The sequence below is a fragment of the Zalophus californianus genome, chromosome 11 (genome assembly GCF_009762305.2).
Source record: "Zalophus californianus isolate mZalCal1 chromosome 11, mZalCal1.pri.v2, whole genome shotgun sequence".
NCBI lineage: Eukaryota > Metazoa > Chordata > Mammalia > Carnivora > Otariidae > Zalophus > Zalophus californianus.
The window spans coordinates 53,140,764-53,167,335 of NC_045605.1; the positions used below are offsets into that span (position 1 = coordinate 53,140,764).

A 26,572-nucleotide genomic window follows, 5' to 3' on the forward strand; every position below is an offset into this window, starting at 1 on the left:
CTTGAACACTCAGCATTCAGCTTTGGGTTTCAGCGCAGGCCGGTGTCCTTAACTGTAATCCTCTTGGGCCCATGACCTTGTCTGTTGCAGTCTCATGCCACCTTCAAATCTGAGCACGGGTCCACACACAAAAATAACGGAAGTGAGTGGAATTGAATGGATTTGGCTAAGAAAAGCAGCTCAGTGACCCTGCAGGCATGGGGCTGTGAGATGGCCCAGGGACTGGAAGGCCAGCATCCGTGGCTGTGCTGTCCCAGTGGAGACAGAAGGGAGCAGGTTGTTTTGGGATGGATGGTTTGGTCCTTGATGTCGGAAAGCAGCCTTCCCAGGGCAGCTCCAGAACAGCCAGGCCCACAGCCTCCAGGAACTGGGCCACCTGCGGTCAGGCTGCTAGGAGGAGCTGGGCAAGACATGATTATATCCCCCTGAATGAAGTTAGGGACCCTCCCCTTGGGCCTGGATCAGCCACTGCTCTGTGGCTCTCCCTGCCCCTGCCTCATTCCTAGCCTCACCCCGCCCATCCATCCTCATGGCAGCCAGAGTGCTTGATCTCAAGGACAAATCTGGCCCTGTGATCGCCCAGCTTAAAAACCTTTGATGGATGAGCCCACTGCTAGAACCTGGCCCGTGAGGGCTTCTAGGCTCCAGCCCTGCATGCATCTGTGCTTCCAGAGGTTTCACTTCACCTCCTGCTGCTGGTGCTTCTCAGAATAGGTCCACATTTCACATCCCTTGCTGTGGACCTTTTTGTCTTGCAAACATCGTACTCCAGAGTCTTGCTTGAAGCCTGCCTTGCCCAGTCCCATCCCACTAAAACTGACCCCTTCCTGGCTGGGTCCCACTGAGATTACAGACCCCCCCCTCCACCCCAGTGGTAACACTCGTCCCTTTTAGTGTAGGGAGTGTGTCTAACTGACCGTCTTTAGTAGTAGAAATCATAAAAGCAATGAGTGCTGACCAAGACTGACCTGCAGGCCCCTGCTAGCTGTTTGAGAAATGCTGTTCCATAGAATTCTCCCCAGGTTGGGATGAGGATCTCTGCTTTGCTGATGAGGAAGCCGAAGCTCAGAGAGGTTAGATGACTTTCTGTGTGTCACACAACTCATGTGAGTCAGAATGGTGATTCGAGCACGGTTCAGGCCCATGCTGTCTCTGAAAATCTTTCTGGCCACCAACTCCAGTCTGGGTCTGACACACCGAATAGGCAGCCAGCGATTGCTTGTTGAGCGAAACGGTGAGCATGAAGCTGCTGGGGGGAAGAGTTGATGTTTCAAGGAGAGCTGACTTGCTTGGGTTTTAAAAATTACAAAGGCCCTCTCATGTGGTTCCTGTGGGTCTGGTTGAAAAGAAGCGATGGTCTCCTACATCTTGGATTCTTATTGGACACTCCATGTTTTTAGGTAACTCATAAAACCATTACTATCTCTCGCACAACCCCGAAAACTACCTCATTCTGAGAGCAGCTGGGTGTAGTGTGTCCCCAGCTGGGGGCACCTGCAGAGGAGGCAGCTGTGGGGAGGCCGTCGGGACGAGGACACAGCTGGTCTTGGGAAGGCCAGTTAACGCATCGGGATGTCACTCTTGAGTCTGCCAAGCCGTGGCAGGTTGTTAGGTCATTAGGGTTGGGGCCTTGTGGCTAGAGTACAATTTTCTCATCCTAAATTGCTTCATACCTGAAATGTGTCATTTTTGCGATCTCACACACGCACAAAATGAAATCTAACTGAGAGAGTGACAAAGGAGAAAATCTCTGACTCTGAAATACCCAGAAGAAAGCTAAAGTGAACATGTTTTCAGGACCTAATCAGCGGCAGAAGTCCAGGAGAAAAAAAAAATCCGAGCACCAACAATGATGAAGTTGGAAACTGCACGTCCCTCAGGGGAGAGCGCCTCCTTACTCAGACAGCTGGTGGCAATATGGCCCAGCTTTGCTGGGGTCAGCAGAGTTTTTTGAAATCAGCTCCCCCGCCTGAAGGAGTGGTACGCAGAGCTCAAGCAGCATTACCGAGCCTCAGAGTTACTGGAACCTCACGAGCAGGGACAGCAAGGGCTACCAGAAAGGAGGCATTACCTTGTGCGGTCACCAGCCCTGCTTTGTGGGTCAGTGGTGCCCTTCCCTTGCAGGTCCTGACCCACTCAGGCCTCGAGTCCATCTGGATATAGTGGGAAACCCAGCAGGACTTCGGTCCTTCTAGTGGGTGGAGCTTGGATGCTCAGTACCCCTTTTTCCAACCACAGAGTACCTTGGACGATGTGCCTCAAAGGAAAACTCCAGTAAATAGCCAGAGGAGCTCACTTAGTGTGGGGGTTTAGGGCTTCTTGGAGGAGATAGTGTTTAAGCTGAGAGGCTCGAAGGATAAATTTGGGTTAGCCAGCAAAGAGGAGAGTAAACAACTTTCCAGGCAGATGGAACAGCACATCCAGGGCCTTGAACTGGGAAGAAGAATGACCCACTTGAGGCTCTGCAAGGAAGCCAGTGTGACTAAGTACAGAGACTGGAGGGGAGATGGCTGTATCGACAGAGACCCAAGCAACACAGAAACTGGGTCCCAGAAGCACCCTTTTCAGGCACAGGTGCACATTCTGGACTTTGGATTTGATCTTTAACGGGATAGGAAGCTGTCAAAGAGCTTTAGGCAGTGGAGACGATCTGATCTGCATTAAAAAAAAAAATCCCTCTAGTTTCTGGATGGTGAGAGGATATGGGGAGCAGTTAGGAGGCTAGGTGAGAGGTGATGGTGGATTGGTGAGGGTCGGGGTGCTGGAGAGGGAGGAACATGAACAGGAGCAGAATTAAAGTCTACTTAGGAAATAGGACAGATGGGACTTGGTGACTGGTGGGGAGAACGCACAGGGTGGTATCAGGACAGGCCTCCAGATTTCTGGTGGGGCAACAGCACCTGGTAGCACCATTTACTGTGATGGAACTCACTGGAAGAAAGCTGAAATTGAGTCAAGGCAAGAGACCAATGGCAAACTCTATGTACCAAACAGGAAAGAGGCTAACACCCAACCAAGCAATGGGCAAAGGACTGTGAATGTGCATTTCCTAAAAGAAGAATTGCAAATGGCCAAGAAGCATAGAAACAGATGTTCAACTGATATCCAAAAATGCAGACTAAAATAACTAGGCTCCATTTAACTATCACATTGACAAAGATAAAAAAGCACATTAATGCCTAAAACTGATGAGATCATGAAGAATTGGCATGCCTCTGTGCTGCTGGTGGAAATTGAAAGTGACACAGTCTTTTGTGGGGGGCAGTTACAAATTTCTTAAAAATGTCAAGCTATCAGATCATGATCTCAGGGTCGTGGGATCAAGCCCCACGTTGGGCTCTGCGTGGAATCTCTTTGGGATTCTCTCTCTCCCTCGACCCCTCATGCCCACTCCCATGCTTGCTCTCTCTCTCAAAATAAATAAATAAAATCTTTTTTTAAAAATGTCAAGCAATAAAGGGCAGGCTCAATCAGTGGAGCATGTGACTCTTGATCTCAGGGTCATGATTCGAGCCCCATGCTGGGTGTAGAGATTACTTAAAAATAAAATATTTTTTAAAAAATGTTAAGCAGTGGGGCACCTGGGTGGCTCACCTGGTTAAGTGTCTGGCTCTTGACTTCAGCCCAGATCATGATTTCAGGATCCTGAGATCGGGCCCCACGTGGGGCTCTGCGTTATTATGGAGTCTGCTTGGGATTCTTTCCCTCTTCCTCTGCCTCTCCCTTCCCCTCTGACCTTCCACCTGCTCACTGTCTGTCTGTCTGTCTCTCTCTCTCTCTCTAAAATAAATAAATAAAATCTTTTTAAAAAATGTTAAGCAGTGTAGTCTAAGTATACAATCAAGCAACCACAAAGAGATACACGTACAAAAATATTAGAGTATTTTCACTAGTGAAAAAATGAAGACACCTATATGTACATTAATAGGATTAATTGTGCATTTATGTAACCCTTTAAAAAAGATAAAAATCAGTGTGTATAATAGGATCCCATTTTATAAAGTATCTGGATGTGTATGTATGTGAATGTGCGTGTGGGTATGTATACAAAAAGGTTTGGGAGGAAGCCTGTCTAAAATCATATTGCTAGTGGTAGGTGAGTTTTTATTATATTTAATCAGTGTGGGTAAACAGAAAGAAATAATCCTTTAGAAGAAGAGAAAAGAGTAACTGCAGTGTAACAGAGATTTTAATTAGAGTCGCTGGAAGGGAAGCCAAGCGAGGGTGACTTATCCTGACTCCAGCTAGCGGGAGACTTCATGGAAGAGGTGTCAGCCCGAGAATGAAAAATCATTGCTTTCCTGGGTCTGCACAACTTTGTAGCTTGTATTCATGAGAAATGGGGAACCCTCCAGAAAGTCTGAGCCCGTCCTGCAGGCCTTTGAGTCTCTTTGCTCTCTGGTCATAAAAAATTCATGCCAATTAATTTTCAGCCAGATGACAGGAAACAGAAGCCTAGAGCTCTAGAAAGATACCCAACACCAGGTTCGATCGGTGCCCAGTACAGTCACTCCACCACTTTCTCCCACTTCCCATGACTCGCTTGGGCTCTTCTGCTCATTTGCTATGGCAATGGCATTCCTGGATATTATGTTATCAGCCCTTTCTGTTTCCTTGGTTACTATCTTGGATCTTTGAATAAAGAATCACTTTCACTTCACATTTTCTAAACTTGGTTTTAGAAATTCTGCAGCTTCTTACCCAAGTGCCCTTTTGGGAACTTAAATATGCATTGATACAATCTAGTCACTTTATGGAAAAGCTGGCGACCTAACAAAACAGGATGACCCTGCCTTGACTTGGAAACAGAACTTAATTGGGGGCTTGATGCCACAGAGTTGCAAACTGGGGGTCTGCAGAGGGGTGGAGAGGAAACGGAAAATACCCACAGAGCCCAGGGTCGGAAGTGAGCCAATGGGGGCCCCCAAGTCCCAGTTCCTTCGGTTCTGGGCTATGTGACCTCAGGCAACTTTCTTGACATTCAGTAAGCATTAGATGCTTTTGACATTTCAGCTTTGAAATAGGACAGACCTATGTTCCAAGGTCTGGCTGCAGCATGACGAGAGACCCCTAAACCAGCCTTCCCAAGACAAAGTAGGGGCATCGCTGGGAAGTGCAGAGATGAGCATTCTGAACTTTAAAAGTTATTTATTTTAATGAGTATTTGAAAAAAAAACGATAAAAACAACACTTCAAACCTATGACTTCATAGAGATTTGTATATAGAATGGTCATGACTAAAAATTCCTTTAAGCTGTTAGCAACCATTTTGCTATTAGAGAATCTGTCTGAGTTGAAAGATTGCCTTTCAGTGGGCCTTAGAGACAAGGGGGGTGGGGAAATAAAGTGCAGCAGAAACTTTTTAAGAAAAAATCCATTAAAATAAAGTTAAGCAAAAAATGTGAATCAGCTTGGAAAAATTAGTAAACGATAGTAGAGGTGAGACATCACTATGGCAAAAATTGGGCAAGTGGTGCCAACATGATTGCAGTGGGTCTTGGATGGACCTCGGAACCTCCCTGAGTTGCAGTTTTCTTGTCTGGAAGATTTCCCAGGGTGGCTAGGAGGCTCAGGAGATAATATCCATAGATATTACCAGCTCAACAGTACGCACTCATTGTCACATAGTAGGGATTCAAATATATGTTTCCTTCACGTTTCCTTAGCTTTGTGTTTTTAAGGTAAAAGTGATCTCTGGGATGGGCCAGTTTAGTTTCCTTATTTTGCAGATGAGGTGACTGAACCCAGACTGGGGAAAGACCAGCCCAGGGTCCCTCCTGTCACTGGCTCTTCCTTCCCCTGGGCTCTGCTGTGTACAGTGCCTGCCGGAGACCTGACCAGGGCCCAGGAGTCTTGGGGAAGCCAACAAAGCTGATGTCGGAATAAAAAAGAGTTAGTAATGTGAACAACAGTCGAGGTATAATACTGGGGGTTGCAGGGGGTGGGGGGGAGCATGGTGATCTGCGTGTGACTTTTCAGTATAGTATACCTTTGTGGTCCCTGCTTTGCAAAATGGTGAACTCTGTGCATTAGAAGAGAAAAACTGGAAAAATACCCTAAAATGTTGAGCGTGAGTATGTTGAGGTGGTGACATTTTTGTTTGCTTTATTTCTCCTGGTATTTCAGTGGTCTTTTGCATTTTTACATTTATGAAAAAGAAAAATAAGTGCCAAAATGATGGAAAGGCTGAATTTTCTGTACTGAGGGTTGAACACCATCGGCGCCCTGCGTGACACATAACTATTAATTATCATACTTCATTTTTTAATAATGCCCTTCTAGCCCCTGACCATTAGCAATTTCCCCGGTTATGTGGGATCATAAGCAGTTGGGAACTGATACAAGGTATTAAACCTCTGATGCATTTTAGTCCAGTGGTCTCAAGGGATTAATTGCGATCGTCTTCTTGTTTTGCAGATGGAAAAACTGAGACTCAGAGAGGGCTAGTGATCTCCCGGACAGTTGGTCAGTAGGTAAGTGATAATGCTGAAAGTGAGCTGGAAACAAGATATGCTGCTAGTTTCCGCAACCAAAATCTCTGCAGGCTCATTGTCCCAATCTCGTGACTTTTCTGATGTGTGCAGTTCAAGACAGGAAATAAGATGAGTTGGTTTGAGGCATTTGGATATGATCTGCCCTGTAGTTTCTGTCTGTTTTCACTGTTGAGTTGGAATGTTTAATAAGCAAGTTTGTGAAGGCTTCCTGGGCATTGCCTGCCTGTAGTGGATCGTTCCCGGGGAATGGTAGGGCTCATTAAAACCTGGCCCACACTGTGGCTAGTTTGACATCACTGATCCTTCCAGAGACCCAACAGTTTGGTGCATCTAGAACAGAGAGCCTGGGACGAGGGGGTGAGGGGAGCTGCGTTTCAGTCCCACCATCAGCTGCTTTGTGACCTTGCACAAGCCACTTAACTCACAGGCTTACTGGTTCTTTCAAACCATTTTTTCCCCAGAATATTTGGTGTCAGTCCTCTGTGCCAGGCACTAAGGATAACAAGATGCATACAACACAGGCTTTGCCCTGGAGGCACTCACAGACCAATTTATGAGTGCCTTCATTTCCTCATTACTGTCTCATCATGAAAATCTCTAACATCTGCTTTGGAGTTTACAGTCTGTAGGGCATTTTGTGATCTTCCCCCAAACTCCGTAAGATGGAAAGAAGCTGTTATTGCCATTTTGCCATAAAGAAAACCATGGCTCGGGGAGTTGGCAAGGCCATACAGTGGGGAAGGGTTAGAGCTGACCTTGAAACCAGAGTTCCCAACTCCAAAGCATTTGCTTCCGGTAACAGCAAACTGTTCTACCTTTAGCCTTTAGCCTTTGAACCCTACCCCTTAGCAGTGAGTAAAACACCAGGGAGATCAGCACCGGGAGGGAGCCCATGCTGGTGGAAGGATACTTTTTGGCTAAGGGGTACTTTCTTGTATCTAGCTAATGATTCCAGAAAGCAATGTCGTCTCTGACTGAGAATGAAGGCAGCCTTGGGCTCTGGGTAAGTTGATAGCCAGAAAAAAATTATGCCCCCTGGCAGAGGCCCAGGGCCACCTCCAGGTGGCTGGTACTCAGCATATCAGAGGGAATCCGCCCTGAGCCAGAGGGGCACAGACCCCTTCTTCCACAGTGACCCTACTGAATGCTGTTGCTCTCCACCAAAGCTTGATGATCCTGGTAATGCCAGCTTTTGCAGAGTTGCCTGGCCTCAGGCAAGACGTGGAGAATGATATGGATTAGAGGTTGTGCTGTTTGTTTGTGGGGATAACAACTTGAGCAAGAAGCTCTTGGGCTCCCTCAAAGTCTGCAATTTCAAAGGGTGCATGAATAACCTCAGGGACCGGGACAGGTTTTCCTGCTTTATAGTATGTCTGTGTGTCATGAATTGTAGCTATGCTTGATGAAGATGTACTGACATGTGTGTGATACACAGGATGTGCGGGATTTATGGAGAATGCAGGTGTGCGAGTATGGGGTGTGGAATCTGTAAGGAGTGTGTGTGTGTGTGTGTGTGTGCACTTAATCTCTAGGAAGCAATTTATATGGAAAAAAAGAGACACGGCTGTAATTTTTCAACAGGACCAAGAAATGGGCTTTTATTAAGTATCATTAAACTCTTATATTACAAGGCAGAGGCCAGCCTTGCTTTCATCCCGGCTTGGATCACACAGCTCTCCCTTGCCCTGTTCTTTAGTGTCAGATAAAAACTCCGACTATTTGTAGTGATCTCTCCAAAGCTGTTTCTCCCCCTTCCTCCTTTCCCCCCGCCCCCGCCCTACCCTGCTGCTTGTCTGATCTCTCCGCTCGGACCCCGACACAGACAGGGCTGGTGTCAGGATTGACAGATGATACCTGCGGGTGTGCCTGGAATCTGAGCATCCTGCGTCTCATGTTGTTCCAGCAGGAGACTTTAGGGTCTTTGTTTAGGAGGTGCTCCAAGCCGAGAGAGAGATCGGGGCTCCTTCCTTTCCCGGAGGGTCACTTACAGCCAGTGACACCCAGCAGTACTGTGTGTGTGCAAACCCTTTCCTTTAGGGATTGGGTTTCCCCTTGTCTGACATGGGAGGAGGAGAAGCTCTGTTGAAAGGTAGGTTTCGCTGTGGACTGAAAGCCTTCTGCCAGGTCTCCTAAGGAAGCTGGTTCCCAGAGTGATTATCTTTCCTGAGCTAGGAGTGAAGTGCTCTGTGACAGGAAGCTTGGCAGGCATAGCAACAGGCTTATCAAACCGTGCTGCAAGAATGTTCATTCGTGTAAACAGGTGTGAGTCGGTGCAATTTGGTTCTTTGTGCCCTGGCTCAGTTCTGGGGCTGGTGTGTTCTGATTTGCATGGCTCCTTTTCAGAAGTAGTATGTTCTGTCAGGTGCAGAGTTATGCCTGCATCGTCCTTGCTCACCCCCACAGTACGCAGCATGGGGGTACCCGGCATGGAGTTGAGTGTGCAGCGGGGGGATAGCCAGTGTTTGTGGTCTATAGAGGAGCCCCTGGCTGTGGGAGCAGAGTCCCCCAGGCTGGGATACTCATGCCTTCTATAATATAACAGGCCTACATTTGACTCCTAGCGTGGCCTCTTACTACACCAACACACTCAATTTCTCTTGGTCCTGGAGGACCTGCCCTACTTGGAATATTCTGCCTAGTTCTTGCTCGCAACTCCACTGGAGTGGCCAACCTCTGGTCCCTATGGCTCCAGCCGTTGGCTCAGAACTGGCTCCACACCAGACGGGCCACTGAACATCACAGTGCTGCCGCACATCCTGGGGGGGTGTCCTGCCTTGACCTTTATACCTACCCAGACGGACCCTCCAGGACTGGGACAATAGCCCACATTAGCTCTTCCAACACCCTTAATGACCCTTAATAAAAGACATTCATTAAACACCTTACTAGGTGCAAGGCAGTATGGTAACATCTTAGATATACTTTCTTTTTTCTAATTTTTACCTCCATTTTTCCAGATAAGCTATTTCAAAGAACTTAACATGCCAGACAGTACTCAGGTATTCAGTGATAATGCTGGGATCTGAGCCCAGGTGTTTGGACCAAAAAGTTTATGCTCTCGTCATATGTAAAGTGTATAACACACGATGACTAGCAAAAAATGGTTATCACCTTTTAGTGATGGTGCTTTTGAAAATAATTATTAGTAAAGCATTTATCATAGTGCATCCTAATTGTTGGTTGTGGTCTTCTCGCACTAAGTGGTGAGGTTCTTGAGGGCAGACACTAGAACCTTAGCCCCTAGCAGGATACAGGGTCTATGGCAACTAATCTATAAATATTGGAAGGACCAACTGTATTAATAATGACCAACTTTCCTGATTGCTGACCTTTTGCTCGACAGTGCTAAGTGCTTTGTATAAATTATTTTGCTTCTTAAAATAACCCTATAAGATAGATACTAATCTTATAACCATTTTCCACTATAGAAAACAGAGGCTTGAAACGTTTGGGTAACTTTCATAGGTTATCCATCTGTTAGGTGGCAAAGCTGGAGGTGGGAGCCCAGCTTACTGACCCAAGAACGTGGTGCTAAGCTGCCATGTTTTGCTTTGCCAGGATGTTCTGGCCTCCCCTAGATGTGCCAGTGGACCACACAGCCACGGCCCATGCCCATGACTCCTTTGGTAAATTCCTGAAGCTGTCACTCAAATCCTGGGGACAAAGCTAGTGAAGGCCAGGAGGCCACGGTCATGTATCAAAGACAGTAGGAGGAGCCACTAATAACTAACAGGAAAGTAGACTGGATTTATAAGACACAAGGGGGGCAAAGTCAACATCAGGCACAACCTTTTGAGGTCCAGGAAGAGCAGGGGTGAAGTGTTTCAGTGGCACTTTCCAGGGGAATTTCTTAGGCTTGGCAAGTGTGCCCGCAGACTCATTGGCAAGTGAGGCTGGGTGAGGGGACAGGTCTTCGTGCATTGCTCCCAAGGGAGGGCCTTCCCTTCTAGTACCTTCCCACAAGACCTCACAGGCCAGTGATTTATTTCATCATGTGAAGCCTCATCTTATGCAAGCCGAAGAAATGGTACTCCTCCTTCATTGCCACAAGATAATTGACCCCTTGTGACTTTGTCCAAAGGGTAACAGGAGCATGTGTTTTTAAGTGAAAGGTTAGCAAGCACCAGGGAGGCAGCTTTGAGCTGGGAAAGAGGGGGGCTTGGAATGGCTCTGGGGGCTGCCGAGGCAGGACTAGGATTCCAGCTGTTGACTCTTGACCCGGCTGGGGCTCCCTCCGCATGCCTCCAGGCTACATTTGGTGTCCCTGGGACTCCGGTGAGGTGCGCTGGTGCCCTCATCTAAATGCTAGAACAAAAAAACAAATAAATAAAAATAAAAATAAATAAATGCTAGAACAAGAACAACTGTTTGGGGAGACACGAGTGAACACTCTGTGGCCAAGAGAAAAGTAAGCATAATGACATGATGACATATCAGTGAGAGCCTTTGTGGGCAAGTCTTTGGGTGGGCTCGGGGCTTTGCCCTTCTGGAGGCTGGACCTGTGCGTCCCAAAGGCGGTGGTGCTGCTGAGCCTGGGAGCTGGAACCTGAGGCCCTTAACTCTTTTCCTCCATAGCCAAGAGGCCCTTCCTCTTTCCTTGGAAACCATGATCTACAGAGCCCTGGGGGCCTCGTGGACTTCTCCCTGGGACTTGCTTTGGAGATAGGTGGACAATTCTCTGTTGGCACCTGGGCCCCCACCCGTTGATCCTCTTCTTGTTCCCACGTTGGGCTTCTCTGTTGCCGAGACTGATGTTCGCCTGGGATGTACTCCCCTAGCCAGACTGTTGGTTTACAGCCCACATCTGTTCTCGCTGGCCATCATGCCTGTTCTGATCGGTTGCTGTCTGTGTCATATCAGTTCTTAAATATTTTGAATTTCACTCCTGCTCGCAAGCCTTCCTTTGTGCAGAGCCAAAATGCCCCATACCAGCTGCATCCTGACTCCGGTACACGGGGCCCGTGCCAGCCTCTCAACCACGGCTGCACAGAGCTGAAATGGTTTTCGCCTTCGAGAAGGGCTTGTGGTGCTTCCTCATCCCTTCCAGGGCCTCAGAGTCACCCACATGTCACCGGTCACACAGCCACGTGGGGCTCGGCAACGTGTCTGTCCTTCCCACCGCGGCCAAAGCGAAGGCCCTGATGTTGCTGTGGCGGTTGACCGGGGAGCAGGAGGTGGTGTGTTCGGCCCCAGTCCCTGGCGTGTGCCTCCAGCAGGCGGGCAGTGTGCTCTCCTGCCTGCCCCGGGACATGACTCCCAGATTCACTTAGCCACGCCTCTAGGAACACGCTCCTTCCTCCAGTGAGCACAATGTGCCAGCTTCCCTGGCAGAATTCCTTATGACTCTGTTCTGTCCTTCCTCCTCTTCTTAAAAAAGAGCAAAAGGAATGGCAGAAGTAACGTTATATGAAAGAAAGCTCATGTACTTGGGACTCAGGCAAACCAAGATTTCCGTCCAGGCTCTGTTCCTCATTTGCTGTTTGACTTTGTGGAAATGGCTCAATTTTCTGGCCTCAGTTTCCTTGTCTGGAAGATAAGGATGACAGAACTGACAACTGACAGTTACCGTGTGCCTGGCAGAGTTTTGAGCATTTACGTGACAACCCCTCCTCCGCACCCGACGTAGGTAACATTCGTCTCTCCTCATCTTGCAAACGAGGACACTGAGGCACAGAGTGACAGAGTGACTTTCCCAAGGTCACACAGCTAAGTGGCAGAGCCCATACTCAAATGTAGGTAGCCGGCAGCAGAGGTCTGCACTCCAGACCTCTCCAGCTCTATCTCGATTCCCGAGTAGTGTGGTTGGAGCTGAGGGCACTCTTCCTACAAGCCAGTTCTGCTCCACTCTTGTTCTGTGTCTGATGGAAAGAGAAAAAAAAACTCCTTCCATTCACTGAGTACGACCACGTGCTGGGTGCTGCCCGATGTGCTTTTCATTCATTATTTCATTTAAAATTTTCCAGTTTCTCTCTCCTTCTCTCTTAGAGAGCATGTGTGCACATTCGAGCAGGTGGGGGAGAGGGGCAGAGGGAGAAGGAGAGAATCTTAAGCAGACTCCACACAGAGCTCACAGCCCAACTTGGGGCTCAATCCCATGACCCTGAGATTATGACCTGGGCTGAAATCAAGAGTCAGGTGCTTAACCGACTGAGCCACCCAGGTGCCCCCCATCCTTTATAATATTGTGCCAGTTGTACAGGTGAGGGGACAACAGAATGGGCATCGTTTGAGGTAGTGAGCTCCCCATCAAAGGAATGATCCAAACGGGAACAAGATGGCCTCTTGGTGCGGCTGTACTGGGGATTCTGGCCCTGGATTGTTAGATCATCCCCTACATTCCACAGTGCTCTTCAGTGCCTGGCTCAGGACTTGAACACTATCAAGTCCCCAGGGTTTTGCCAGAGTAGAAAGGGAAGATGGGAAGTAGTCCCCTGAGCTAATTCCAGTGTTTCAGTGTTTTCTAGAAAACATACACTGACACTGAGAGAGAAGCAGAGGCCAGTGAAGTGGTTTCTGCCTGTGGCTAGAATCTATATGACTAGCAGCCAAGAAACCCAGATTCTAGTCTAGGTTCTGCAGTTGGTTGAGAAATCTTTTAACCTCTCTGTACCTTTTATTCAAAAGAAATAATAATAGTTACTGTGTTTATAAAATAACGCATACGTGTAACTTGAAAGCATCATGCCAATGAGAGTTGTTAGCATATACTCTTCTCCCTCCTGATGACACCTTCAACTTAGAACAGCTCCAAAAGTTGAATCAGGGACAAATGCTATCTCTGCTAGGGTTAGAGGCTGGGAGGAAGTGTGACTGAAAATGAGCAGAATGGAGCCAGCCCTCATTTTTAGATTAGAGAGTCTCCAAGCCTCAAGCAGAAATCTACGTCTACGTAGGCAAGAGAAGAAAAAATGGAGAACTTACCTTTGAGTTTCCTTGCAAACAAGGGAAAAAGGGAAAGCTGATGGAGTATGTATTCTCTTTGGCTAACTAACGTCAGGTCTTTGGTGAGGAGTGAGCACAAATGACAAGCTACTAGCTAGGCATAGAGGGATAGAACTTGTGCAGGAATGGCAAATGCATGATGCATTAGGTTGGGTTCTTGGGACAAGACTCCAGGGAGATATGCGTGCAGAAAGTTTGTTAGGTTTGTCCCCAGGATCAGCATTTGTAAGGGAAGTAAGATTGGATCAAGGGGGGAGTTGAACTTCAATGCGTCACAGCATGGACATCCACTGACCCCATGGGGAGCTCTCGAGCTGGGATGGCCCTTCAGATGCCCTGCATTGAACCTGGGGGAGTTAGTCTCACTGCCCTCTGCAGCAGCAGCTGTGGGCGGGCTGCCCCTGGGTGAGGCAGCTTTCTTGGCCAAGGGCCATTCCCAGAGAGGGACTCCACTGAGAGCTGTCAGCAGCCAACGGCAACAGTCCCTGCAGCTGGAGGGATGAGTGCCTTCGTGCCAGAGGGCTTTATCTGGGCAGCATGGCCCAACATCCACCACACATGGCATGCAGGCTGCTCTTTCTTCCGTACACCCCACCGCAGACCTCGCTAATTGAAACGGCTCTCTTACCACCATGCTCAGATGAGGCCTCAGAATTTGTTCAAATACAATGCTTCAGATAAACATTATCAACCAGTTGGAATTGGCTGGTGAGAAGGAACCCACTTGCTACCTGTGGCCTCTGCGTCTGTAGGAGACATTTACTGATGGCATAATAAGAAGTCTCCAGTGTTATGACTGTTCTTACAAGATCGAACAGTTATCAGGAATCACTGCGGAGTGCTTGTGGACACCCTACCCCACTGGGTGGGTTGGAGACTCTCCTGTTTTCCCTGAACAGGGTAGTTAGAGAGTGCTGGATCCAGCCTGGTCCTTGGGCCTCCATTTCAGTGAACTTTGCAGATGCTGCAATGGTGAGGAGACTCGGTGATCACAGACTCACTGTCAGGGTCAATGGGATGGGACTGGCACTGAAGCCGACAAATGGACTTGTTAGGACTTTTGATGAATGAGACTTCGGTCAGCCCAGCTGGGCAGCCATCGGTAGTCTGGCAGCAGCACTGAGGGACCCACCTGGGTCTCTGTGCCGAATGCCCAGGCTCTCTCATCTGTCATCCTGCTCCATTGAGGACGTTGCTTTTGCTAAAGGGAGGCCTTTTGCTGTCACCTGAGGTCCGGTTCCATCAAAACCAAGGGTCCGTTAGGCTGTTGTTAAAGAGGAGCGATAGAGGCCCCTATTCTGTGCCAGATAAGCAGCTAAGCCCATGGGATACAAAAATAAAACCAGTGGCTCACCCCCTCACCCTGGAAATGCAAACTGGTTGTTTTTTTCTCATTTTGTATAAATGGATGACATGGGTCCCTGATACCGTGAAGCTTCCGAGCTCTTACAGGCAGTGTGTTGATTCTGCCCTCTGCCCTTGAGTCTATGACTCCTTTGCACAGGGAGAAATTTGGAATCCTTCTGGTGAGTGGAAAGGAGGCTCACTCCTCTCTGATACAGGTTTTCTGTGTGACCTTGGTCAGGGCGCTTGACCTCTCTGGTCATCAGTGTTACCGCAACGTCAATGTAGAAAGAGGCCACTGCAATGCCTTAAGAGCCTACTGTTGGGGAAGCTCCTTGTATAATGCCCTGTACACAGTAGGTGGTCTATGAAGGATACCATGTTTTCCTTCCCCACCCCCAGCCTATGACTTAGTGAGATCAGTGGAGAAGTATTTGCTAGACATTGATGATCTACAGAGCATGAATATCTCCCCCCACGAATGCTGTAAATCTTTGTTGGGCGACCCAGGCCTGAACTGGTTCCTGGGTCTCTGTCTGTCATGTTTCTCCCTGGATCCCCAGGGGGACAGCTTACATACTCAATACCTCTGACCAGCCCTGACTTGGCGAGAGTTCCTCTTCATTTTCTTACTCCTCCCAGTGTACCTTCTGAGTGGGACGTAGCCAAGATTGCTCAGAAGAGGTGGCTGTGGCAAATAGAGACGGTCCTGCACCATGAGCTGGCTTTATGGAAACAGAACACTCTCTTGACGTCTCTCGGACATGTTCTTCTCATTTATCAAGGACGGTAGTAATACTTTCCTTGCTAACATTCTCTGAGGGTCGCATGGGACAGTACACATGAGAGCATGCTATAGAACAAATATGTGATCTGTGGTTATGGATGCTATCGTTCCTCTGTGGATTTCCATCTCTTGACCTGGCCCCAGTCGCTCCCAACACAAGGTCCCAAATATATTTGGTCTCTGATGATAACTTGTCCAGCAAGCCGTCCGTGGATATCTTTACTGTGACCCTTTTCAATGAACTTGTTTTGGTTATTTATGTCTGTCTTCTCTTAAACTCCGAGACATTTAAGAACAAGGTCCAATCTTAGTTCATCTCTATCCCCAGTATGTAACAGATGCTCCATAATTATTTGAATAAATAAATGAAGATGAAAGATAATGGACGCTGTGGGTATCTGCCACATATGTGCTCTGTGTATGTAAGGCCTCTTGGGATCCTCACAGCGGCCCTGCAAGGTTGGTATTATTCCACTCCCAAGAAAAAGAAATCAAGGCCCAGGGAGGTGAGGCACACAGTTGAGCAAAGTCAGAGTGACCAGCAGAGTGAGGGACGACAGCCTGGGAGCCCTGGACTCCCAAGTTAGTTGTCTTCTTCTCCATCGGACTATCCCTCTGTCTCCCTCCTTTTCACTGGTCATTGCCAAACAGCATTACAACAACAATAACAGGGGAAAAAAAATTACCTTCCATCTCACCACTTCTAGCAAGTCAGCTGTTTCCACTTTCCACATTCCCCACAGTCTCTTTCATACATATGTTTTTTTTATAACAGCATTATTGAGATATAATTCACATACCGTAAAATTCCCCCTTTCAAAATTGTACAATTCCGTGTTTTCCAGTAGATTCCCAGCGTTGTGCCACGAACCACTATCTAATTTTAGAACATTTCATTAGCCCCCAAAGAAATCCCATTTTCATTGGCAGTCACTCCCCATTCCCTGCTCCCCCAGGCCCCGCCCACTGCTAATACTACTTTCTCTTTCCATGGACTTGCTTATGCCGGACATTTTATTTAAACAGAATCATATAAGATGTTACCTTTGTGGGGCGCCTGGGTGGCTCAGTCATTAAGCGTCTGCCTTCGGCTCAGGTCATGATCCCAGGGTCCTGGGATCGAGCCCCACATCGGGCTCCCTGCTCCGTGGGAAGCCTGCTTCTCCCTCTCCCGCTCCCCCTGCCTGTGTTCCCTCTCTCTCTGTGTCTCTCTCTGTCAAATAAATAAATAAAATCTTTAAAAAAAAAATGTTACCTTTGTGTCTTATTTCTCGCTTTAGCATGTTTTCAAGATTCATCCATGTTGTAGCATGTATGAGTACTTCATTCCTTTTTATTGCTGACTAATTCATGCACACACACACACGCACACCCCCCCCATTTCATTTACCCATTTTTCAGTTGATTCAGATTATTTGTACTTTTTAGCTATTACGAACAATGCTGCTCCGAACATTCGTGTACAAGGGGTCGTGTGAACATGGAGTTTTAGTTCTTTGGGGTGCATACCTAAAGTAATATGGCTAGGTCATATGATGAACATTTCCAGGAGCTGCAGTCCGTTTTCAAAAGTAGCTGTACCGTTTTATAATCCCGCCAGCAATGTATGAGGTTCCCAGTTGTTTTCACATTCTTTCCAACACTTTTCACTGTCTCTCTCCTTTTCTAACAGTCCTTATGGCTTTGAAGTGACATCTCATGATTCAGATTTCCCTGATGACTAACGATGCTCAGCATCTCTACTTGCCCTTATTGGCCACTTTTGTATCTTCTTTAGAGAAATGTCTACTCAAGTCCTTTGCTCATTTCTTAATTGGTTTACTTTTCTTTTTATTGTTGAGTTACAAGGGTTCTTCTTCTATTCTGGATAGAAGTCACTCATCCAATTTATGGTTTGCAAATATTTTCTCTCATTCTATGTGTTATCTTTTCACTTTCTTGATAATGTTATTTGAAGCACAAGTTTTTAATATTGATGAAGTCCAGTTTTGTTTTGTTTTGTTTTGTTTGGTCACTTGTGCTTTAGGTATCACATCTAAGAAACCATTGCTTAACCCAGAGCCTTGAAGACTTGATCCTATATTTTCACCCAGGAATTTTATAGTTTTATTTCTTACATGCAAATTTCTGATCCACCTTGAGTTAATCTTTGTATCTTGTGTGAGGTATGCGACCAACTTCATTTCTTTTGCATGTGGATATCCAGTTGTCCCTGCACCGTTTGTTGAAAAGGCTGTTCTTTCCTCATTGGATTGTCTTGGTGCTCCTGTCAAAAATCAACTGATCATAAATGTGAGGGTTTATTTATGGACTCTCAGTTCTATTCCATTGGCCCGTTGGTCTGGATGTCTATCCTGATGCCAGTATCACACCGCTTTGATTACTGTAGCTTCATAGTAGGCTTGAAATTGAGAACTGTGGATCCTCCAACTTTGTTCTTTTTTAAGACTGTTTTGGGTATTCAGTGTCTTGAATTTATATATAAATTTTAGGATCCACTTATCCATTTCTTAAAAAAAAAAAAAAATTCCAGCTGGGGTTTCAGTAGGGAATGCATTGAATCTGTAAAGCAAGTTAGGAATGTTGCCATCTAGACAATATTAAGTCTTTCAATTCATAAACATGGATGTCTTTCCCTTTCTTTGGTGTTTTGTGGTATTCAGTATTACACATATGACATATAAAGAAGTTTTGCACTTGTAAAGGACTCTTGCACATCTTTTTAAAATTCATTCCTAAATACTATGATTTTTTGATGTAATTGTAAATAGAGTGGTTATCTTGATTTCATTTTTGGGTTGCTCATTGCTAGTATGTAGAAAACAAATGATTTTGGTATAATAATCTTGTATCCTGCAACCTTACTGAGCTTGTTTATTAGTTCCAATATTTTTTTGTGGATTCATTAGGATTTTCTATATACCAGATCTTATCATCTGTCTGTGAGGGGAGATAGTTTTATTTCTCCCTTTCCCTAATCTGGGTGCCTTTTTATTTACTTATTTATTTGTTTGTTTGTTTGTTTATTTTTGGCTAACTTCCCTGGTTAGAGCTTCCAGTATAGTATTGAATAGAGGTGGTGAGAGCACACAGCTTGTCTTGTTTTTAATCCTAGAGGGAAATTTTCAGTCTTTCACCATTGAGTCCAGTGTTAGCTGTGGGCTTTTTCAAGATGGTCTTTATCAAGTTGAGGATTCCTTATATTCATAGTTTGTTAAGTATTTTTTTCAGGAAAGGGTGTTAGATCTTGTCAAATGCTCTTGTGTCTTTTGACAGGATTTTGATTTTTTTTTAGAGGCAAAACTGAAACAAGATTCGGTAACAAAGGTCAGGTCTAGACATTGGAGAATTGTCCCTGAATGACATGCAGGTCTCCTAGGGCCTTGTCATTGTGCATCCCCCACCCCCCTGGACCTTGTGTCCCCTTCGATGATCCTAGAAGGGCCATTCCCCCAGCTCACTAGGAGGTCAGACTCAAAAATACTGAATTCTGGTCCTGACTCCCATTTCTAAGCTGGAATGGGTAACAGTGAATCTCAATTTGCTCCTTGGTATTAGAGACATTGATGCCTACTTCCTAGGGTTGTGACAATGAAATGAAATAAGGCTTCTCCAACTATCTTCAAAATTTTCCACTGCTGGACCAAAAACGTGCCCATTTTGTCATGGAAGCAAGAGTGTCAGTGTTGGGAGCTATATAAACTTGGGCTCAAATCCCAATCTGCTCACTGGCTGCTTGACCTTGGACAAGTTATTTAACCCTCTGAGCCTCAGTGTTCTCATCTGTGAAAGAGAAATGATCGTAACACTTCCCTCTCAGGGTCTCTTTGAGAAGGCCCCGTGAGGACCCTGTGATGTCCCCAGGCATATCCAAGATGCCAAGGATGGCCTTTGAATCTGAATGTGAACAAGGAAGCTCTCCTTTTCCACTCACCCAGGGGGTCCCAGAGGGCTGGGCATACATCTCCCTCACCTCTACTATGCGCAGAGCCTAACGCCGTGCTCGCCAGCATGTAAAGATACTCAAATGTTTTTGCAGTTGCGTTTACTTCTATATCTCAATCCTTTACTCATTCCGGGTTTCTGTCCAGTTAAAAAAAGAACTGACTGTGACCTTTTAGAAATATAAATAAATCAATAAAAAAAGATTTTAAATGATCTCATTTTGTAGGTTTATTTTGCTGAGTGGGCCAAGTAGGTATTAATCAGTTTGGGGCTTCCCTGAGGGGGCAGGAAGGGCCCCACAGCTCCTGCTTCCACGGACCCAGCAGGGCTGCCCCACTTTCTCCAGCCAAAAGGCACAGCAGTATCTCTTGGGCATTGGGGAGTTAGAAAGTTTAACCTGGGAGAGCTGTGTCCTTAATGATGTTTTATATCCAGGGGCCTCCAGAGAGGAGTGCTTTGGGGAGGTTAAGTGGGACGGAGGCTGCAAGAGCCACATGCCAAGGGGCAAGGGTAGGGAGAAGTGGGAATTACGCCGTGGAATGTGTCCCAGGGGAGGACACGCGTGATCGCGGCAGCCCCCAGACATGCTTCCATCTCCGCTCTGGTTCTCATGCTTGCCATCCGTTGCTGCTTCTGTGCCCACTCCATTGAGGGAGGAAGCTCAGGGGCTCCACAAAGCCCAGAACCAGGCCCCGCTGAGTCTCCACACCCCCCTGCCCCGCCCAGAGTCACGTACTGGGTGCCGGGCTCTGGGAGGAGTGGAACAGGGTGTCCCCCTCGAGCTGCTCGCTGTGGAGAGACAGCCACAAAGGGATGAAGCAAGGCCTCTGGGGGGCCTTTGGAGGGGGCAGCGGATCAGACTGGGGGGAGGGGAAGAGCGGGGAAAACTGCAGATGGAAGGGAAAGAGTTCACCAAACAGAGAAGGAAGCAATGGGCCTTCCTGGCGGCAGGGAACTTGGCGCCAAGGCTCTGAGACCTGGAAGGGTCTGGTGTCCTGGAGAAACAGGGAGAACTTCCATGGCACAGAAACAAGGAGTGAAGCACGGACATGGGGGTGTAGGGGAGGGCTGAGGTGTGGGGAGACAGGTTCTGCCTGGTGAGGAAGGGTCCCCTCAGCCGGCCAGGCAATAAGGAATAGGGACTTGGTCCTGGGGGAGTGGGGAGGCAGGATAGAGAGACCAAGTGAGTTTGGCCTGAAATTGCCCTGAATTCATTCATCATCTGTGAGTAATCATCTGTGAAGCATCATTGGGTGCTCCCAACTTGCCGGGCTCTGGGGAATCCAGCAGTACAACACAGGCTTGACTCTAAAGAAGCCTGTAACCCATCTCCCTGCCTGCCTCCCTCCTTAACACTGTCTTGTCCGTGGCCTCTCCTCCTATGTTAAGCCCCCTAAGGTCTGTGGTCTTCATCCTCTGCCTAGAACACTCACTCCAGGATCTTCTGGGCAGAAGGTGCTGAGGAAACAGCTGTGAAAATGAACCTCCTGGCACTGGGGCGGGGCGGGGGGGGGGGGGCGGAATCTGTGAAATCATCACATTGGAAATGCTCCACGTCCGGTGCCAGCTTGGAGGGACCACCCTCCCTGGCCTTAATGCCCAGGTCTAAGGACACATAGTGGGCTGAGCCACTGCTGTGTGCCTGTGCGTCTGGGAACTGTGCAGGTGTAGGTGCGGGTGAATGTGTCCACGTGGTGGGCGTGTGCGTCCGGGCCCCCATATATGGGTGTGGGGTGCATCTGTGTCCCCAGACCCCATGCACTTGTCTGGCTCTGCACATGCTGGTGGGCCTGTGTGCCTTCCCTTCGGGCTCTCTGTTTGTTTCCGTGTGGAAGCAGAACCCCTGTCTCACCTTGGAAACAATCCTGTTGTTTGTGATTGCCGGGTAGTGACAGTGTCACCACCCCCGCCTGTCCCTCAGGCACATGCGCGCACATACACAGCCCGTGCTGCTCAGAAGCTGCCGGCTCTGCAAACTCCCCAGGGACCCCCACCGGCCACTTGAGTGGCTAGCTAATGGACTTGCTTCCTTCCTCGGAGAAATGGTCCAGGAAACGGTTTTGGAGTGAAATTTCAGGATTGGTTTAACTTCCGTAAAACACAGCAAAGATGAAGTGGTAAGGTTTTGTGGACTTCCTCGGACTCCACTTGTTGGGTAAGCTGCTCCAGTGTCTTGAGTCGGGGAAGAGATCCTTCCCTGAGGTTCTCGGGTATCGAGCAGGCTCCGATCTTTTTGGTCCCGAGTCGTTAATCAAAAAGCACTGTCAGGGAGGCCGACTGCCTGAAGGGTGCATTTCTGCAGGTGCCAGAGTGCAATCCAGCGGACAGACGTGAGTCAGTTTGGCCAGTCTCATTCTTCCCAGTGGAGACAAGCACTCATGACTATGTTTCTAGACTCGATCAGCTGTCTTCACCAGCTCTTCTCCTTTCTCGGTGGATGGCATTGCCATCCTCTTAGGCATCACCAGCTCCTAAATCCTCCTGCATTAAATCTTCATTGGAACAAGATGGGAGGATAAACGATCGAATGAAATCAATACCCACTGTCCCCCCGTGTATCACTGGTCATCACACTCTCCCTTGAATCTGCCTTCTCCAGGTGCATTGGAGAAACCCAGAGGACCTCATTTGTGCTATACTCCCTCAGGCAGAATTAGCTTTTCTTGTGCTCTTATACTTTGCAGAGAGGAGTTGCAAGACAATGAGCTGACATCTTGTAGGAAGGTGGCTTTGGAACCTTCTGGTCAATAGGTCATTTTGCCCTCTGCCCCCAGCTCATGCTCCCGCATCCCCAGGTCCTTTTCAGGCTGCATTTTTGTACTGGGTGATGAGCACTGGCCATCAAAGTAAAGACCTATCCAGAGAAATGCAACATAGACTCCAAGAATCAGGGCTAAAAGGCCCTTTGGAGTTCTTTACCTAAAGATGGGAAAACCCAGGCTCAGAGAGGTTTAACCAGTTACTCCAAGTTGGCCTGACAGAGGCAGGCCCAGAGTTCAAGTCCCCTGACTTAAGTCCTGCTCTTGCTTCTCTGACCCTAACTAAGGACCATACAGAGGGATCATACCCATACTGGTTTCAAAAGATTTTCTGCCAGCGTCGAAGCAAAGAAACCTACCAGCATGACGAAAAGTCAAGGCTTTGGGGGTCATGGAGACCTGGGTTCAAATCTCATCTTTACATTGACTAGCCATTTGCCATAGAGCCAGTTACTTTTGCTTCGAGGAGCCTCAGTGCCCTCATCTGTAAAATAGGGATATCTGTCCTACCCCTGTCCTGGGGCTGTTGTAAAGATTCAAGGAAGTCACATATTTGAAATGCTCAGCAGTGTCCCTGGCTCAGAGTAAATTATCAACAAATGTTAGTGCCTCCTCCATCGGGAAGCTGACAAATTCAGTTAACCAGAACTGGCCCCCACCCCCATCTCCCAAGCCTCCCCGTTCATAGAATCATAAATCTTGTGTTGGAAAGGAGCTCCATAAATCATCTGGCACAGCCCCCAGTTAGCAGAGTTCTCACTGTATTTGGCTCAGTGTGGTCCCCAGTCTTTTGCTGGCTCAGCCTGCCTTACTGTAAGCAGAATAATTCCCACCAGTGCAGCCAAAAAAAGGGAATAATGCTGTCAGTGGATTCCACAAAAGGGCTAATATTAGCTGGGCAGGAGGATGGGAGATGTACCTATATTTAGAATCTGTGTCTTCAGCCCTTTCCTAAAGCAGCAGAAGTTGGGGGGATGGAGGGGAGGAGTGGTTGCAGCCAGCTGACCCTGACCCCAGGAGGCAGGCAGAGCAGCTGGGCTACTTCTCCCTTCCTCAGGCTAGTTGGCTTCCCCTCTCCTCAGGAAGTGGGGGAGCAGGGAAGAAGGCCAGCAAAGAGGGAGCGAGGCCACAGAGGGTGCCCCACAGCGGATGCCCCGCAGAGCAGTGAGTAGTGTGTTAGTGACAGAGGCTTCTGAGGGTTCTGTCAGGACACCAGAGTGGCTGGAACAGGGCAGTGGGCTGGGTCTAGAACCCTCTACTCCAAGATGGTGTCCAGAGAGGGATTTTCCTGGCGTGGTCCTCCTGGAGACGGAAGCCCAGATGTCACCGGGCCCTGGGCCTAGGCCAGGAGAGAGCTGTGTCAACTGCTGATTCCAACACATTTGTAACAGGGCCCTTTGTACATCTGCCCTCTCACAGAATGCCTGCTCTTCTTTCTCTGCCTGCTAAACTCAGCTTGGGGCCGTGTTCCAATCTTTACCCTGTGAACACTCCCTGCTCCCCAGAAGTCCTGCTAGGCCTTGGAGCACTTCTGTGACAATTAGAAAAAGATGCCCTTCCTCCAAGCAGACAGAGCCCTGCACCAGGGCACACAGCCAGGCATGCAGTGTGAACCAGCTTTCAGGTCTTGTCCACTGCCTGGCAGGGGCCCTTGTGCGGCGTACAACCTGAACAACCACACATGGCTGCCCTAATATGCCTCGTACACACAGGTACCATCCCCACATGTGTTGTGCACAGCCCTCCCGCCCTCTCTTACCGCAGTGTGCTGTGACTAGAGTCGGAGACTTGAGCCTGGGGAGCCGAATGAAATGGCCAGTGGCCTGTGGTCTGGACTAAATTCTTCTACAGCTGGATGATTCCCAGCAAGGAGCTTCCCCATTCTGGGTCTTCGTTCTCCCATCCTTAAAATGAGGCAGGTGAACTAGATGATCTCCAGGGCCTCTTGTAGCTTTCCAGGCTATTTATCTGCTCATTTTTAGGTGGCATAGTCAAGATAAAATCAGAAAAGCATGTGTGCTCTCCCCTCCCCCCAAATAAAACCCACATGATCCAAAGAGAAATAGAAGTTATTTTTGACTTATTTGCAGTCTGGATTTCTTTACTTGTGCTCCCCTCTGCTGGAATCTTAGGCTAGACCAGAAGGCCTGTCTGTGCAGGATGCTAAAGATTACCTGTCACCCAGGGAGAACTGGCCTCAAATCTTTTTTGCCCCCAGGCTGGGTGTGCAGCTGTGGTACTACGATGGGCCTGAATCTGGAAGTTTCACCCAGTGAGCCTTTGGAAATGTTGCGAGTCTACAGCCCATTCAGTACAGACTTTCTAGCATCACATCACCATCTTGAAATGGTTACTAGGCTCCACTTCCTGTCTTTTTTTTTTTCCATTTTAGAGAGATGGGCAAGAATCATGGAGGGCCTGGAGGGTGGAGGCAGGCCAGCAGGAGAAGTAGAAAGCCAAGGGTGTGAGTACCTGCCTGGCAGAGCTGTGTTGCTCTCAACTGGTTTGCTTGTTTGCAAGCCGTGGGACAGCAGTGTCTTCCCCACCCACGGAGTGCAAAGCACGGAGCGGGCGCTAGGCACAGATGCACACTTGCCCCACTTTGCCTGCAGGCACTTTGTGCACATCAGTAACTTGAGAGCAGCTGAACTTTCCAGGTGAAATGTTTGTATGTGCTTTGTGTCTGAGCAGAGGCAAAAAAAAAACCCAAAAAACGAAAAAAATGTTAAAGGATTAAACACACACACACACACACACACACACACACACACACACACACACACACACACACACACACACACACACACACACACACACACACACACACACACACACACACACACACACACACACACACACACACACACACACACACACACACACACACACACACACCCCGCTCAAACATATCCGGAACGTTGAGTCTTTGAGTATTGTTCATTCTCCCCAATAGATTGTAACTTGGTGATTTTTTAAAAATCAGATAATGTCAGGGCTGGAAGCAATGTACAAGATTATTCAGTCTGGTGGATTTCAAACTTTTATTGGCCACAAAAGCCTCTCTTCAAAGGAAATTTTATGGGGACCCACAATGTATAAAATAGAGGAAAGCTAAGGCTGTCTGGATGAAGTGGGGGAGGCGGGGAGGGGAGACCCTAGGATCCCCTGAGCTCTCCCAGCCCCTCAAGGAAACTGAGGTGCAGAGAGAAGCACCCTGGCCAGGGCCACGTGTCACGCGAATGGTGGCCTCTAGGATGGAACCCACACTGTACTGGAGGACAGGAGGGGAGGGCTTTGCGCTGCTGGGCAGCCTGGGGAGCCTCGCCCTTCACCAGAAGACCAGATCCTCTCTTCCCTGACTCCCAGAGACTTACTCTCAACAAAATGTAAAGTGGGTGGAGGGAGCTACCTTACCCAGAGAAAAGGCTCGAGAAACTCTAAGAACAACCTTCCCCAGGGACCCCTGGGTGGCTCAGTCGGTTAAGCATCTGCCTTTGGCTCAGGTCATGATCCCAGGGTCCTGGGATCGAGTCCCACATCGGGCTCCTCCTTGCCCAGCGGGGAGCCTGCTTCTCCCTCTGCCTGCTGTTCCCCCTGTTCGTGCACACTGTCTCTTTCTCTCTGACAAATAAATAAATAAATCTTTACAAAAAAGAAAGAAAGAAAAAAAGAACAACCTTCCCTAGATGAAAAAAAGCAGTGACCTGATTTCGTTGACTCCATGCAAAGAGGCTGAACTTTCTAAGGAAACAGAATTAAAGGAACAAAATCCCTGTATCTTAAATCTGCAGGACCAGCAATTGTCATCTGAGCCTCGGCAAACCTGGGAGAGCACAGAGCCTGCCGCCTCCCCCAGGAGACCTTCCATGGTTTGGGGAGCAAATCCCATCCCCCGTGGCTAACGGGGGTGGGGGGGACCTCTGCCTTCTTGCCTTTTGTCCTTAGCCCCTGCCACCCAGCTAGGTGTTGACATTTGACCCATATGTTTCAGGCACTTCTGACTTTGGGGGACTTCTTCATGCTCAGGCCTCCCCACACTGAACCCCCCCCCATATTTACCACTCCTGGCCCTTTCAGCCCCTCAGACCCTTCCGCATTTCTCCCCCTCCCCACTGGGTGCCCTTGAGGAATACTGAAGCTTGCTGATGCCACGGACAGAGGAGGCCAGCGTTCTTTCTTCCTCTTTCCTCCCCTCGGCTGGCGGCTGGATATCAGAGAGCATGGAGCTGTGCTCCCCCCCGCTGTTCCCCCCTCCCCCCCACCCCCCAGAGCAAGGCTCCGCTCTTCCCTCAGAGGGCAGG

At 48.2% G+C, this 26,572-nt stretch overlaps 1 protein-coding gene across 1 annotated transcript in view; it reads left to right on the forward strand.

The window, feature by feature from the left end:
* Positions 1-26,572, forward strand: part of TENM4 (teneurin transmembrane protein 4) — a 711,368-nt gene that overhangs the window by 136,357 nt on the left and 548,439 nt on the right. The window contains exon 2 of the mRNA XM_027580077.2: positions 6,418-6,473. The gene's annotated coding sequence lies outside the window, so the exon portion shown is untranslated. The remainder of the gene's footprint in view (positions 1-6,417; positions 6,474-26,572) is intronic.